This window comes from Spinacia oleracea, chromosome 3, assembly GCF_020520425.1.
Source record: "Spinacia oleracea cultivar Varoflay chromosome 3, BTI_SOV_V1, whole genome shotgun sequence".
In the NCBI taxonomy this organism is placed as follows: domain Eukaryota; kingdom Viridiplantae; phylum Streptophyta; class Magnoliopsida; order Caryophyllales; family Amaranthaceae; genus Spinacia; species Spinacia oleracea.
The window spans coordinates 73,396,173-73,412,628 of NC_079489.1; positions in this window are offsets into that span (position 1 = coordinate 73,396,173).

Here is a 16,456-nt window from a genome sequence, read left to right on the forward strand (position 1 = left end):
GAATTCAATTCTTAAGACTATAAGAAAGGGTACAAGAAATAGGAAAACGAGGAACAAATGAAAGGAATTTACGATTCCGTTTCTACCTATAAATTTATGTTTAAAGAGAAGTGACCTAGCAATCAAACTTCTTTGGTATCATATACCGCTTGAGGTTCTTACTTCGGTAATAACTCAAACAATGGAAGCTAGGATACACTAATGACCTACAAGTGGGAAATGAAGCATGGCAATGCTACATTAGCTGTAGGGTCATCTAAATTTGTTTTAAGTCCTTTTAAAGGCTGGAACTAAATGGCTATTTTGTTCCATAATCAGCATACCTAAATTTCTGCTTCAAACACAGAAAGACTCACATTCAAGAAAAACAAAAGCAATGTTTGTTTGTTTATTTGAATGAAATGGTCAATTACAGGTTGAGTCAATATGCTTGATTAAAACAAACAACTCTTTAAAGAACTTTACTAGGTTCAAATCAAACCCTTGATTTGAGTTCCATTAAATCTTTGGCATTGTTGCTTAGACCATATCAACAAGTTAACATTCATAAGCTCTATTTTGATGGACTTTTGAAAGTTGGTTGATTTCTAGATCAACTTAAGACAAGCTAGTCTTACTTGTTGAAAGTAACAAAAGATATGAACTATTGTTAGAACGCCTAGACAATAGAGTTCAAAGCTAAAGAAAGATTTTATGACTTTATTATTTCACATGGATTTGAGTGAATATAGGTTTATTTACTCAATGTGATATAAGTTTGAATCTGTTTGGCTAGTTCAAAGATTCAGAAGTATAAAATCCACTTGGCAAGAAATCATAATGATCTAGGTTAGATCATGTTCATGATTACTTGAGACCAAATATGATCATCAATGATTGTGTGTTCACAATCTAGGTCCATAAGATATGGCATATCTACGTTGGAATGATCGAAGTCAATTAGTACTTGATTCGATCAATGATGAATCATAAAGACTTTTCCTATAATTTCTAAAACAAAATGCTCAACTACCACCAAACTAAACCAAATTCGTCAAAGCTATTGAAAAGTAATTTCAGAATATCTTTTCATAATATATCTAAAGAGTTCCTAAACTCAGTGGGAGCTTAGTGTTTGTTATTCAACAAACTAAGGCCCAAGCATAGATATATGTTTCATTGTGATTTATTCAAATGAGACACAAGGGTATTGTTTCTACCACGAATTTTTGAGAACATAATGTTTGTTTGCTCGAAATAATGTCCTTTTGGAGATTCGTTTCCAAAATGACAAGTGGGAGAAAATAGACCTCGAAAGTTTTCGAGGATCTCAAAAAGGTTATGAGTCTCATGCTGAACAATATCCCTGATGATTGGGCTAAAAGGTTTGTAGCCTATGAACCTTTTACGCTCATCAAGAATCTGAGGGATATCTGTCGTGGAAGTACGGAGGACAGGGACCTGAACGTCCATGAGTTGATTGAATCAATGTCTGGTCTAAAGGTTAGTTCTCCCAACAGGTGTTATAGGATGGAGGTCCAAGAAACACATGTTCAGCTCCTTCGCACTAAACAGAGGGTAGGCGTCCCACTGAGGTTCCATGTGGATCTTATGTGTTCATACTTTGATCGCCTAAGTCTACTAGGAACACCAATAAGCGAAAGGATGGCAGTCTCTGTCTTGCTCAATTCACTAAGGCGAACAACAAACATAAACGGACATTCCGGAGGCTTTTCGAAGTGCTTTTGAAAATCCGAACTTATTCTTTAAGGACGTTAGAAGTGGCTTTAAAGAATAGATATCTCTTAGAAGACTTTACAAGTGCTTCAAGGAGAACAGAATATTCAAAGGACTTTCAAGTGGCTATTGATATTCTATTGTTTGATGTTCTATACCCAAGTAGGCATAGAATTCAAGTCACTGAAACTATGAGATTCTTCTATTAGATAGTAAAGAAACATAGAGATCAGGTCAATGAAACTATGAGATTCTTCTATTAAATAGTGAAGAAACCTACAACTTGCAGTCAAACTATTATCATGTAGATTAATGAGTTTGTGACTTGTAAGAAAGCTATGACGAAACCCAGATTCCCTAAAATGGTTAGAGGCCATATATAGACTCAAATGTTTTTAAATGGTTAGAGGCCATAAAACATACTCAATGTTTTGATGACAAAATTGAAATTTTGTTGATTTGCAAGAATAGTTTCACACCTATTGGTTGCAAGTTTGTTTTAAGGATAAAAACCATCAAACATGGAATTGTGTTCACACACAAAGCTAGATTAGTTGCTAAAGGTTACAAGCAAATTCATGGTGTGAATTGTGTTGAAACCTCATGCATAATCGTAATGCTCAAGTCTATAATTCAAGCAATGATTGCATATTGGTACATATAGCAATTGGATGACAAAACGTATTCCTCAATCAAATGTTGGAATAAACTATGTACATGGTATGTCATAGGATTTGTGGATCCAAATAAATGCTTGAAAAGGAAAGCTAGCTTATGAAATCTAAGTCCAGATTTAAGCAAGCAATTGGGAATTAGAACTGTATTTTAGTGAAGCTAATAAGTATTTTAGTTTCATAAAATATACATGATTCTTATAGATATATAAGAAGTTTAGTGGGAGTACTTAAAACTTAATTGGTCCTATGTGTATTACACACATATCTCTCTATTGTGAAATAACATTCAAATGCTAATGACTTAGATTTGAAATTATTCATCAATGATGGACCATGGCGAAACTTAGTACATACTGGGTATTAAGATCTATTTACAAAGATCTTATGATATTGTTTTGGATTAAGTAATGGCATTTACTAAATCAAACACGAAAGTCTCCATTGGAGATGTTCGACCCATGTGAATAAATCTAAGTAAAGGATGTTTTAACTATGTATAAGCATTTACTAAGTTAAACATCAAAGAGTCTAAATGAGATTCTTAACCTATATTATATGTCAAAGAATTTAGCTGAATTTAGTATCTACTGAAACTAGATAAGCTAAAGTTACATGAATAGAATTCAATTGGGAAATATTCTGCAAAAGAATTTATCATGTATGATATAATATGAGGATCGCCAAAAACGTATCGTATGACTTTAGCCATGACGAACATATACCAATCTCTATTGATCTAAGTGAAGATCAACTAGATTGAGATCAAGAATACTTATGGTACTTGAAAAGGTACATAGGAATAGTTCTTGATTCAAGGAAATAAAGATATGCTAAATATTGATGCTACACGCAGAAACACTGGCAAAGGATCAAGCAAGACCCCTTTGGAGTTAACCATTGACAAGGACGAGCTATAGAGCATCGTGTTTTGAAATGGCAAACATGGGTTGGAGACCATGAGTTGTTGCGTGGGAAATTAAAATAATGATTTCTATGTTCTAAGATATAGTTGAGAGTATTCCACATATCTGTGAACTGCTTGGATAAGTAATTCCAAACAAAGCATCACTAGCAACCTATAAAGTTGAAGTAAAAGTAATTATTGCCTAAGAAGCAATAAAACAGGGTTGTTTAAAGTTCTTCACTGAACTTGGGTAGATCACCTATCTGCTGGCTTGATGATTCTTCATTGAAAAATGCGTAGAACCACTCTTGAAGCAAGAAAAACGTCTGCTAACTTGATGGTTCTTCATTGCAAAATGAGTAAAACCACCATCGAAGTAAGAAAGACTAGATCACATAATAAACAAACTCGAAAAGATCTTATCATCATATCTCGAAGAACATTCGATGAAAAGGATATTAAGATTGGCAAAGCATGATAACTAAACCTATGCAACAAGTGAGAAGCAACACTCACATTGTAGCACTGGAAATCAAGCATAGCTTTGAATTCCATGAACTGTTTTAGAAGATGGGTTTGAGGCCCATGCTTGTAAAACATTGGGGTTGAACATTTATCATATATGAAATGTATTTTCATATTCCATTTAATCTTGGTTTAGTATTAAATGATGAGTCCCTTCAACTTGACGATATATTCAAGATAGACTGTCAGGACCAGTCCTGTGACTAAGAAATGTCTATCAAGTGAACTTGAATGTCAAAGGTTGAAAATGGTCCCTAATCGGAGTTTTCTATAAAATTGGACGCATAGAAAACGTTAGACGATTAGAATGCAAGATGACTAGTAGTTCTGTTTCTTGAACTATGTGGACATGGCAATGTCATAATCATTTGCATAGATACTTACTTTGGGAAGACTAGTATCGGACAAGACCTATGAAACTTTACTGTAAGAGATGAAAGTCTGTCATAAGTAAATTTCATTAAATTATTAGACACTAAATCCTCAATACCTGAGTGATTTGAGATTACTTGTTTGAGAACTGGTTGCTTTGACGTTGACCAACCGTCGCACCGTAAAAGGAGGCTATAAAGGCAACGCTCAGGTAATCACCTATCAAACGAAGTCTAATCTCAAGATCGCAAGATTGGGATTGTCCTCCCATAAATCGGGAAGAGATGCTTAAAAGTTGTACAAGGCCACTCGGAGAGCTAGAAACTGTGAAATGCATGGCCGTGCTCGGATGAATCATAGGCTATGATTATCTGTTTATTTGATCAGTTGAACTCTGAAACCGAGGAACACCTCTGGACATAATAAGGATGACAACTCTTACCTTATGTTCAAGAGCAAGCATCGAGCGACAAAGGAATTAGGAAATGCACACTTGTCCCTAAGGACAAGTGGGAGACTGAAGGAAATAATGCCCTTGGTCCAAGTATGCATTCTATGTTAAGTCTAATAAATGCGGTTCAGTATTAATTAACAAGTTAATAATTCAGTGAGATCAAGTGAGCTGAATGCCTAGCTAGAGGCCGCTTCAGTTCAAGTGGAGTTAATGATATTAATCCACAGCTTACTCTTGACTGAACCCGTAGGGTCACACAAATAGTACGTAAACGGATCAAGTATTTAATGGCATTAAATACTCCATCTATGAATATTCGGAACCGACGGATCTTGGTTTCAGTGGGAGCTAAGATCGTCACAGGCAAGAAATGAATACTCCGGAAACGATGATATTGCCGGAAACGGAAATATGGATCGTATCGGAAATATGAATATTATCCAAGTCGTAGATGTTGCCGGAAACGGAAACATGGTACGTATCGGAAAATATTATTGGAAATGGAAATATTACCAGAATCGGAAATATTACCGGAAACGGAAATATTGTCAGAATCGGAAATATTGCCGGAATCGGAAAATAATTCCGGAAACGGAAATATTAAATATTTGTTCGAAACGGAAATTAATTCCGGAATCGGAAATATTAAATATTGTTCGTATCGGAAATAGATTCCGGAAATGGAAATTTAATCGGAAGCGTATCGTACGAATTAGCATCGGACGAGGCTTGCCGGACGAAGGCCCAGCACGAAGCCGGGGCCAATCGCCCAGCAAGCATGCGCGCCACAAGCCCAGCCAAGGCAGCGCCCAGGCCTACCGCAAGGCAGGCCCAGCGCGCGCCAAGGGCCACGGCTGCGTGGGCCGTGCTACGCGGGCTGCTGCTCGCACGCGCATGGGCAGCCCTTGTGGCTGCCGTATGTGTGTGAGTTTGTGCTCATGCGTGATTCCTGAATCTACAAGAGTCAGTGTATGATTAAATTTCTATTCCTAATTGGATAAATTAATTAAATAGAATTCATGTAGGATTCTAATTTCAATTAATTCGTATCCTACTAGGACTACGATTCCTTTTCCATAACTCTATAAATAAAGGCCTAGGGGTCATAATTTATACATAAGTTTCAAAGTATTCAAAAGTGAGTTTTTTGAGAGAAAATTAAAACACACATCTTGCTCATAAAGTGCCGAAATTTTCTAGTACCTTAAGGGCGATTCTAGTTGGTCAATCTTAAGGCGGATCCGGACGTGCTGTGGACTATCTACGGAGGGACGACACTTGGAGTCCTAAAAGACTTGTTCTTGTTCGGTTCGGGCGCAGCTAGGGAGGGCACGCAACAAAGAGTATGCATCTAAATTATGCTATATGATTATGTGTAAATAATATGTTGTCCTGGGTTAATGGTTGTTTCCGCATGATCTATGTAGTGTCATATGTATCATAACCTAAAAGATATGCCATATCTTATGGAGCTAGATCGTGAAATTACAACACACAATCATTGATGATCATTTTTGGCTTAAGTAATCATCAACATGATCTAACCTAGATCTTTATGATTTCTTGCCAAGTGGATTTTATACTTCTGAATCTTTGAACTAGCCAAACAGATTCAAATTTATATCACATTGAGTAAATAAACCTATATTCACTCAATTCAGGTGAAATAATAAAGTCGTAAAATCATTCTTTAGCTTTGAACTCTATTGTCTAGGCGTTCTAACAATAGTTCATATCTTTTGTTACTTTCAACAAGTAAGACTAGCTTGTCTTGAATTGATTTAGAAATCAATCAACTTTCAAAGGTCCATCAAAATAGAGCTTTTGAATGTTAACTTGTTGATATGGTCTAAGCAACAATGCTAAAGGTTTGTGGAACTCAAATCAAGAGATTGATTTGAACCTGGTAAAGTTTTTATTGTTAAAGAGTTGTTTGTTTTAATCAAGCATATTGACTCAACCCGAAAATGACCATTTCATTCAAATAAACAAACAAACATTGTTTTTGTTTTTCTGAATGTGAGTCTTTCTGTGTTTGAAAATAGAAATTTAGGTATGCTGATTTTGGAACAAAATAGCCATTAAGTTCCAGCCTTTGAAAGGTCTTAAAACAAACTAGATGGCCCTACAATTAATGTAGCATTACCATGCTTCATTTCCCACTTGTAGGTCATAAGTGTAGCCTAGCTTCCATTGTTTGAGTTATTACCGAAGTAAAAACCTCAAGCGGTATATGATACCAAGGAAGTTTGATTGCTAGGTCACTCTTCTTTAAATATAAACTTATAGGTAGAAACGGAATTGTAAGTTCCTTTCACTTGTTCCTTGTTTTTCTATTTCTTGTACCCTTTCTTATAGTCTTAAGAATCGAATTCTTTAGTGTTGACTTTTATACTTTGTTAGACATGTCCAATGTCACTCCATCAAAGTTCTTACCATTTAATTTATGTTGAATATTCTGTTTCAACTAGATGATCTTACCAGAAGCTTCGAAAGTTCTCTAAGAATCGATCTATTCGAATGTCTAGGGATTAGACTCATTCGTGAATTAGATGGACAAAGATATTAGGTTGTTAACCATTGGTGAAGCTGAGCGTTTAAACTCAATGCTTTATGTTATCAAAACTACATTGTATTTTGAATTCACAAGCACCTCCATTCGACTTTGATACTCGAAAACAACCATAAAAGTCGCTATAAGAAACGTACATTTTAAATTGCTCATTTTCTCATATTTCCGTGAATCGTTCTTGGATTCACTACCAATCGAGGAAATTTACTGTTACCTTTCTAAAAGGATTTACTGCAGTGCAAGATATTAAATTATAAACAATAATTAAAACACACATTGAAGCATGCAAAGTCTAAACATTTATCATGAGTAATAACTTGAAAATTAAAGCAATCATGCAATTTAAACAAGTTATTAGCATTTTATTCGATTTTATTGTTCCGGCAGGTGTGAATAAAATGATTCCAAGATCCTTAAATCATTGAAGAATTAAGCACATTATGTATTTAGACTCAATTCTAAAATATTTTAGGTAAGCAAAGCCTTTGCTAATAGTTTAGAAACTACTCTTGGTTGATAGGTACGTCTAAGAACTTATTAGGTAAACCTATCTCATTTGCCACGACATAAAAGGACTCCATACTTATGTCGTTGAGTTTCACCAAAACTAACATGTACTCACAATTATTTGTGTACCTTACCCCTTTAGGATCAATAAGTAACACCTCGCTTAGGCGGAAAACTATTACTAAGATTGATGTAAAGGTTATCCAAGTAAGTGTTATTTTGTCATGGCACCTTTTAACTCAATTTTTAAAGTTTGCAACTTAAGGCTCTTACTATGTTGGTTAGATTTTAAGTGAACTAAAATCCTTAATCATGCAACATAATCAAGCCATAATCTCATGCATAATTAAGACATATTTAAAGCAATAAATAACATAAAGCATGCATAAGATAAATGTGATCTAGTATGGCCCGACTTCATCTTGAAGCTTCAACTTCAAAGTCCGTCTTGAAAATGGATTGGAAACTTCATCTTGAATTTCACCATGAGAGGCGCCATTTTCTTCAAATAGGATAAGCTATAATTAAACTAATTACAACTATTTGATGGTACGCAGACCATATTTGAATTGAAAAACAAACTTTGGTTCATTAGACCAATTACATTCAAATTAATGGTATGCAGACCATATTTTCTATCTTATTTGGGCCATACTAGTCACTTGCAATAACCTGCAAAACAGTACATATACAATATATACCATTCACCCATTCATTATCATGAATGGCCAACATAGCTGGTTAGTAAAAACACATTGTAGTGCATCACATAAATATTTGCAACAATTAATCAAGGGCACCAATAATCTACCAATTATTCAGTCCTTATTAATTCTAATCAAGTTGTTTTAACCTTAAAGGATTTGTAGACCTAATCAAGAGTTTATGACTAAAAATTCTCCACTTAAACCAATAACTTTATATGCTTTACTAATTTTAAACATAAAAATGTATTTCTAGTCTAACCGGAAACATACAAGTTTAATTAAAATTTAAAGCTCATATAAAATTATAATCGAATCCATTAATTTAATTTATTTTCAGTTGAATTAAACGAATTTAAATTAATTCAAGGTTTAATTTTAGTAAATAATTAGTATAAATTAAATTTTTTAATAATTATAATAATCAAAATTAAATCCCAAGAAAACAATTTAAATTATTAATTTTAAAGTTAATTAAAATTATTTCCGAACTGAAAATTCAAAATTAAAACAAAACGTATCAATCGTAGCAAGACGAGGCACTTGGGCTTGCGCCCAAGCCCCATCGAGCCACGAGGCCGCATCGCCCCTCGACTGACCGTTGCACAAGGCACGAGTAGCAGTAGCCACGCGCAAACGCAGCAAGCCAAGCCACACTTGCGCGCAGCCTGTTCGTCCGCATCGCATCACAGCAGCTCCCCTCGCGAGGCATCGCTCACTGCACGCGGGCCATCGCTCGCTGGCGCGAGCCATCGCTCGCTGGCGCGAGCCATCGCTCGCTGGCGCGAGCCATCGCTCGCTGGCGCGAGGCAGTGCGCGCTGTGGCGCAGCACGCTTGCTGCCCACACGCGACTGCTCGCAGTGCCTTGCCTGTCGCCCATCGCTCATTGCCCAACGCATAACACACACGGCCAGCACCATTGCCTCGCACGCGCACCATGCTATGTTGCTCGCTGCATTCGTACCGCACGGGCGACGAGCTCCCTTGCTCGTTGTCGCGTGCCCGCACTATACAACACCCCTTAAGGGTAACACGTAGCGTCATTTGCTTTGTGCGTGCAACATTTATGAGCGTTTTTTATAAAAATTTAAAATTTTTAATTCAAAATTAATGACAAATTAATAAATCATATTAATTTCATATTTTTAGGGCGAAAACTCGAAAATTTATTAATTAATTAATTTCCGATTAACATGGATTCAAATCTAGGTCATAAAAATTTAAAATTTATCACAAATTAACAATTTTTATGGTGGTTTTTAATCATGGATACCTAATTAAATTATTAATTAATTATGAAAGTCAAATCAATTCTAAATTATTCGAATTTTAACAAATTAATCATAATTACAAATTAGGTTGTATGATTAACAAGTCTAGGCATTCAAATTTGTTAAACATATACAGTAGGTCAATCAAAAATTCAAGATTTATCAACAAGAATCGCAAATATTCAATATAACATCTTAAATTTACAAACTTTTGCGTTCGAAAAACTAAAACCTCCGAAAAGTCATAGTTAGGCTTCGAATTTGGGAATTCTGGGTTCGGCCGAAAATTAGTATTTTTGTCAAAATTTTAGAATGCCTTTTACATGCGGAATTGACACAAAAATCACTCGATTTGGTTGAGTAACGAAGAAACTGCCGAAAAACTGCGTACATATAATTAAATAAACGCAATTTGCAATTAATTAACAATTACGAAAATTAATCACCCCTTTTTAATTCTTTGCAAATTTGTAAAATTTAACCATGTTTAAGCAACTATAGATCATGCAATTAATAAGGGGCTCTGATACCACTGTTAGGTTATGATACATAGAATAACATAAATCATGCGGAAAAACCTTAATGCCATGAATCATATTTGTGAGGGGGTCGAAAAAGCACGAGGCTAATGCGTGACCTCGTCCCTCGTGGGTGTGACGCTTCTTTTTTGTCAAATCAAGTGTAATTGGATTTCCTGTGAGTTTACACCCAATTGACTAGTAATATAGGAGTCGTCATTCAGTTTTTAACGACAATGAGAAACACTGACAAAATCCAGTTATCGTGACATAAAGGGAGTGCAATTATGTTTGACCACGACGGCCGTAGGTTCCCTTGTGATCCCTGGTGTGGGGATCTCTCAACATACACCCGCAAGGTAGAGATTGAGGGTTCGGGGGACTGTAACTACCGAGAGGAGTACTATGTTGGTTAGATTTTAAGTGAACTAAAATCTTTAATCATGCAACATAATCAAGCCATAATCTCATGCATAATTAAGACATATTTAAAGCAACAAATAACTTAAAACATGCATAAGATAAAAATGTGATCTAGTATGGCCCGACATCATCTTGAAGTTTCAACTTCAAATTCCGTCTTGAAAATGAATTGGAAACTCCGCCTTGAATTTCACCATGGGAGGCGCCATTTTCTTCAAATAGGATAAGCTATAATTAAACTAATTACAACTATTTGATGGTACGTAGACCATATTTAAATTAAAATTTTTGGTGCATTAGACCAATTTTACATTCAAATTAATGGTAAACAGATCATATTTTCTATCCTATTTGGGCCATACTAGTCACTTTCCATAACCTGCAAAACAGTACATATATATACCATTCACCCATTCATTATCATGAATGGCCCACATAGCTGGTTAGTAGAACATATTATGCATCACATAAACATTTGCAACAATTAATCAAGGCCTCCAATAATCTACCAATTATTCAGTCCTTATTAATTCTAATCAAGTTGTTTTAACCTTAAAGGATTGTAGACCTAATCAAGAGTTTATGACTAAAGGCTCCCACTTAAACCAATAACTTTACATGCTTTACTAATTTTAAACATAAAAATGTATTTCCTAGTCTAACCGGAAACATACAAATTTAATTAAAATTTAAAGCTCATATAAATTATAATTGAATCCTTTTAATTTATTTTCAGTTGAATTAAATAAATAAATTTAAATTTATTCAAGGCTTTAATTTTAGTAAAATAATTAGTATAAATTAGAATTTATAATAATTAGATTATTCAAAATTAAATTCCGAGAAAACAATTTAAATTACGAATTTTAAAGTTAATTAAAATCGTTTCCGAACTGAAAATTTAAAATTAAAATCAAAGCGCATCAATCGTAACAAGACGAGGCACTTGGGCTTGCGCCCAAGCCCCATCGAGTCATGAGGCAGCAGCGCCCCATCGAATGATCGCACGACATCACACGAGCAGGCCACACGCATCGCAACCAGCCCAGGCCACGCTGCACGCAGCCTGCTTCACTCGACCCGTCTGGTTGCTTCGCTAGGCGAGACAGCGCACGCTGTGGCGCAACACGCTCGCTGCCCACACGCGACTGCTCGCCTGGCTCACGCCTTGCCCATCGCCCATCGAGTCACACACGCCCAGCAACATTGCCTCGCGCGCGCGCCTCTTGCTTGTTTCTCGCTGCATTCGTACCGCATGGGCGACTAGCTCCTTTGCTCGTCGTCGCATGCCCGCACTATACAACACCCCTTAAGGGTAACATGTAGCTTCCTTTGCTTTGTGCGTGCAACATTCATGAGCGATTTTCATAAAAAAGTAATACTTTTTCATTCAAATTTATTGACAAATTAATAAAACATATTAATTTCATAAATTTAGGGCCAAAAATCGAAAATTATTTTCCGATTGTTATGGATTTAAATCTAGGTCATAAAAATTTATTATTTATCATAAATCAACAATTTTTATGCTGGTTTTTAATCATGGATACCTAATTAAATAGTTAATTAATTATGAAAATCAAATCAAATTCTAAATTATTCGAATTTCAACAAATTAATTACAATTACAAATTAGGTTGTATAATTAACAATCTTAGGCACTTAAATTTGTTAAACATATACAGTAGGTCAATCAAAAATTCAAGATTTAACAACAAGGGGCGCAAATATTTATTTTAACATCTTAAAAATTACAAATTTCGCATTCGAAAAATTAAAACCTCCGAAAAGTCATAGTTAGGCTTCGAATTTGGGAATTCTGGGTTCGGCCGAAAAATATTGTTTTTGTCAAAATTTTAGAATGCCTTTTACATGCAGAATGGACACAAAAATCAATCGATTTCGTTAAGTAACGAAGAAACTGCTGAAAAACTGCGAACATATAATTAAATAATCGCAATTTGCAATTAATTACAAAAATAAAAAATTTCGTACATTAATCACCCCTTTAATTCATTGCAAATTTATAAAATTTAACCATGTTAATTAATTAGAGGCTCGTGATACCACTATTAGGTTATGATACATATAATTGAATATAAATCATGCGGAAAAACCATAAAGCCAGTAATCCAAATTAATTTCCACATAACAATTAGCATAATTTAGGACACATACACTTTGTTGCGTGCCCTCCCTAGCTGCGCCCGAACCGAACAAGAACAAGTCTTTAGGACTCCAAGTGTCGTCCCTCCGTAGAAAGTCCACAGCACGTCCGGATCCGCCTTAGGTTTGACTAACTAGAATCGCCCCAAAGGTACTATGTTTTTCGGTTTTATGTAGCTAAGTAATGACTGAATTTTGTGCTTAAAATTCTTATGAATACTTGAAAAACTCGTTATAAATTGTGAGCATTGATCACCTATTTATAGGGTATGGAAAAGGTATTGGAATCCTACTAGGAAACGAATTAATTAATTTATCTTGTAGATATTGGAATTTAATCTTTAAACGAATCCTACACGTTTTAGGTTTCGTACGTAAGCACAAACACACACGAGCATGACCCGTATGCGCGCAGGCCATGCCCGCGCATACGCAAAGCCCACGAAGCCCACGCGTGCTTCCTTGTGCTGGCAGCCTAGGCGCGCGCTGGGCCTGGCCTTGCGCTGGGCCTGGCGTGGCCTTGGGCTGTTTGTGAGGCGCGCCAGGCTTGCTGGACGTGGGCCTGGCTTCGCACTGGGCCTTCGTCTAGCAAGCTCGTCCGATGCTAATTCGTACGACACGCTTCCGATTAATTTCCCGATTCCGGAATTCATTTCCGATACGAAGAATATTTAATATTTCCGATTCCAGAATTAATTTCCGTTTCGAACAAATATTTAATATTTCCGTTTCCGGAATTATTTTCCGATTCCGATAATATTTTCGATTCCGACAATATTTCCGTTTCCGGCAATATTTCAGATTCCGGCAATATTTCCATTTCCGATAATATTTTCCGATACGTACCATGTTTCCGTTTCCGGCAACATCTACGACTTGGATAATATTTATATTTCCGATACGATCCATATTTCCGTTTCCGGCAATATCATCGTTCTCGGAGTATTCATTATTTGCCTTTGACGATCTCAACTTCCACTGAAACCAAGATCCGTCGATTCCGAATATCCATAAATGGAGTATTTAATGCCATTAAATACTTGATCCGTTTACGTACTATTTGTGTGACCCTACGGGTTCAGTAAAGAGTAAGCTGTGGATTAATATCATTAATCCACTTGAACTGAAGCGACCTCTAGCTAGGCATACAGGTCACTTGATCTCACTGAATTATTAACTTGTATAATTAACACCGAACCGCATTTATTAGACTTACCATTAAATGCATACTTGGACCAAGGGCATTATTTCCTTCAAACATAACCTTGAATCAACACTCCTCTCTTCCAACATCTTAACTGCATATGGTGTAGATTGCTCCAGACAAATGTCAACAACTTTGTCAAATTTGACATGTATTCTCTTCATGCACCATCGACTTATTTCTAACAACAAAGAATGAAAAGCATACATCAATATAATGTTAATCAAGAATACTCGACTCTGACACTTGAACACGAACCCAAGTCGGACACTTGATCATGAACCCGACTCGATAAGAAACTTGAACATGAAACCGAGTGGGACACTTGACCACGAACCCAACTCGAACACTTGGACATGATACCTACTCGAAAACTTAAACCCAAACCCGACCCGGGCATTTGAACCCATAGCCAATAGGACACTTGAACCCATACCCGACTTGGACACTTCAACCCCACACCCGTCTCGGACACTTGAACACAAACTCGACTAACATGTATAACACTAAATGAGAAAAATGATAAAGATTACCTTCAAGGAGTGCCAGAATAGGAAGAACCCTAAAGGGTTTGGTAAGGATTCCACAAAGTTGGTGGTGTTGTGATTACAAGTAACCACAACATCAAACTTGTGTCCAGACCATTGTTCAAAAACTTGTTCCAGGTACACCACAACTTCAACACTTATCTTTTGAATATTTTCCTATTACTTTGTTGTATACATAGTCATTATATATATGCATCAACTGCAACCCAAAAGAGGTCAAGAAATGTTGTGCCACTGAATCCAGCCTGCCTGCGATTAATGTACATATTCATCTTGCTTAAGAGATTCATCAAGTAGATCATCAATCAAATCTAAAAGGTTTCTTTCATCAACATCAACAATCATCACATCAAAACCACGATCATCGTAATGACATAATAACCAAATTGCATCCATCCTATACAAGTAGTAAACAAAATTTGGGCTCAAATTGATGAACTTAAAGTAATAAAACCAAAAAAATACAACGACCACTAGTAGAAAACCCTAGTTGCAGCGGGCTTTGAGACCCTTGTTACAGCGTACATCGCATGGTACAATTGGGGGGCTCCAAAAGGTCTGAACTTGTTGCAGCGTACATTATTCGTTGCGAATAGTATTTTATTACAACATACATATACTTGTTCGCGGCAACAAGTATGTAAAAGTAGGCTAAAATGAAGCCTTGTTGCACCGTACAAATTGTTTTTCTTTGCAACAGACCCATCATGTTGTAGCGAACATTAATTTGCACGCTGCAACAAGTCTTCATTGTTGCAGCGTACAACAGTTTGTATGTTGTAACAAGATGGCTCTGTTGCAGCGAAAAACAATAAGTTTGCTGCAACAGAGCGGTCCTTTTGGCGGGAAAATTTTAATTTTATTTAGCTATACCTAGAGTGCCTTGCACCAAATATTAACATTTAAATATATGTTCCAATTTCAACGTACGCATACAATTTAATATAAAAGATTGTTCTATAACATCTAAACCAACTCGATCAAGCGCGCTCAGGCCAATAATAAATACTTGTTGGTAAAAAACTTAGCACATTGCTTACAGACCACAACAATTTCCTCACTAGCATAAGGCGCATTCTTCAGAGTATAAACATTCACAAAAATATAAATAACAATTAAACATTAGATTAAATGCAAATTAAATATCACATTTTAACATTCAAGAAACTAATACGAATCAAGAGCTCAGGTTGAACTGCTGAACTTGAACTACCCTTTGTATTCTAGTCTGATGGCCGGAAGTGATGGTACCCTCAGAAAATGATACAAACTATAAGGATGAATATGAATTGTCTGATGCCTGGAAGTGATTATTTGTTTATACATCCTCATATTTTTTTTTTCTTGCTAATGTTAGTGATGATGACTTCCTTTGATGCCATAATAGATATTCATGACAAACTGATCTAAATAGCATACGGAGTAGATAACTAATTACATTTATTTTATTACTATAACAGTGTGTAATGTAAATTGCGGATGCACTGAAACTTGTTTTAAAAGGTTAGTAGGGAAGCTATCTCAAAGAGTGACCTGGCATGCTTAACATCTAAACAAACAATTCCTTTCTTTCACTGTTTTTGGTTACCAACATGGAGCTCAAGCTGAACTGCTGAACTTGTACATATAGGAAGAGCATATCTGTAGTAGTTGTGAACAGGGTTAACAAGCTCCATCAGCTCATAATCTGTACATTTGACAGAATTCCAAACAACATGCGTTCCACTTGTTACCATTGAGCGTTTTATATAAACTGAAAATTTTTATCTAACCCTGTAGTGTCAACATCAGGAAAAAAAATACAAATGTAGTGCCTGGTTTATTATAAATAGAGTCAGGAATCGAATACGTCGAGAGGATCAAAGAAAGAGGAGTACTAAGGAGGTGTTTGGTA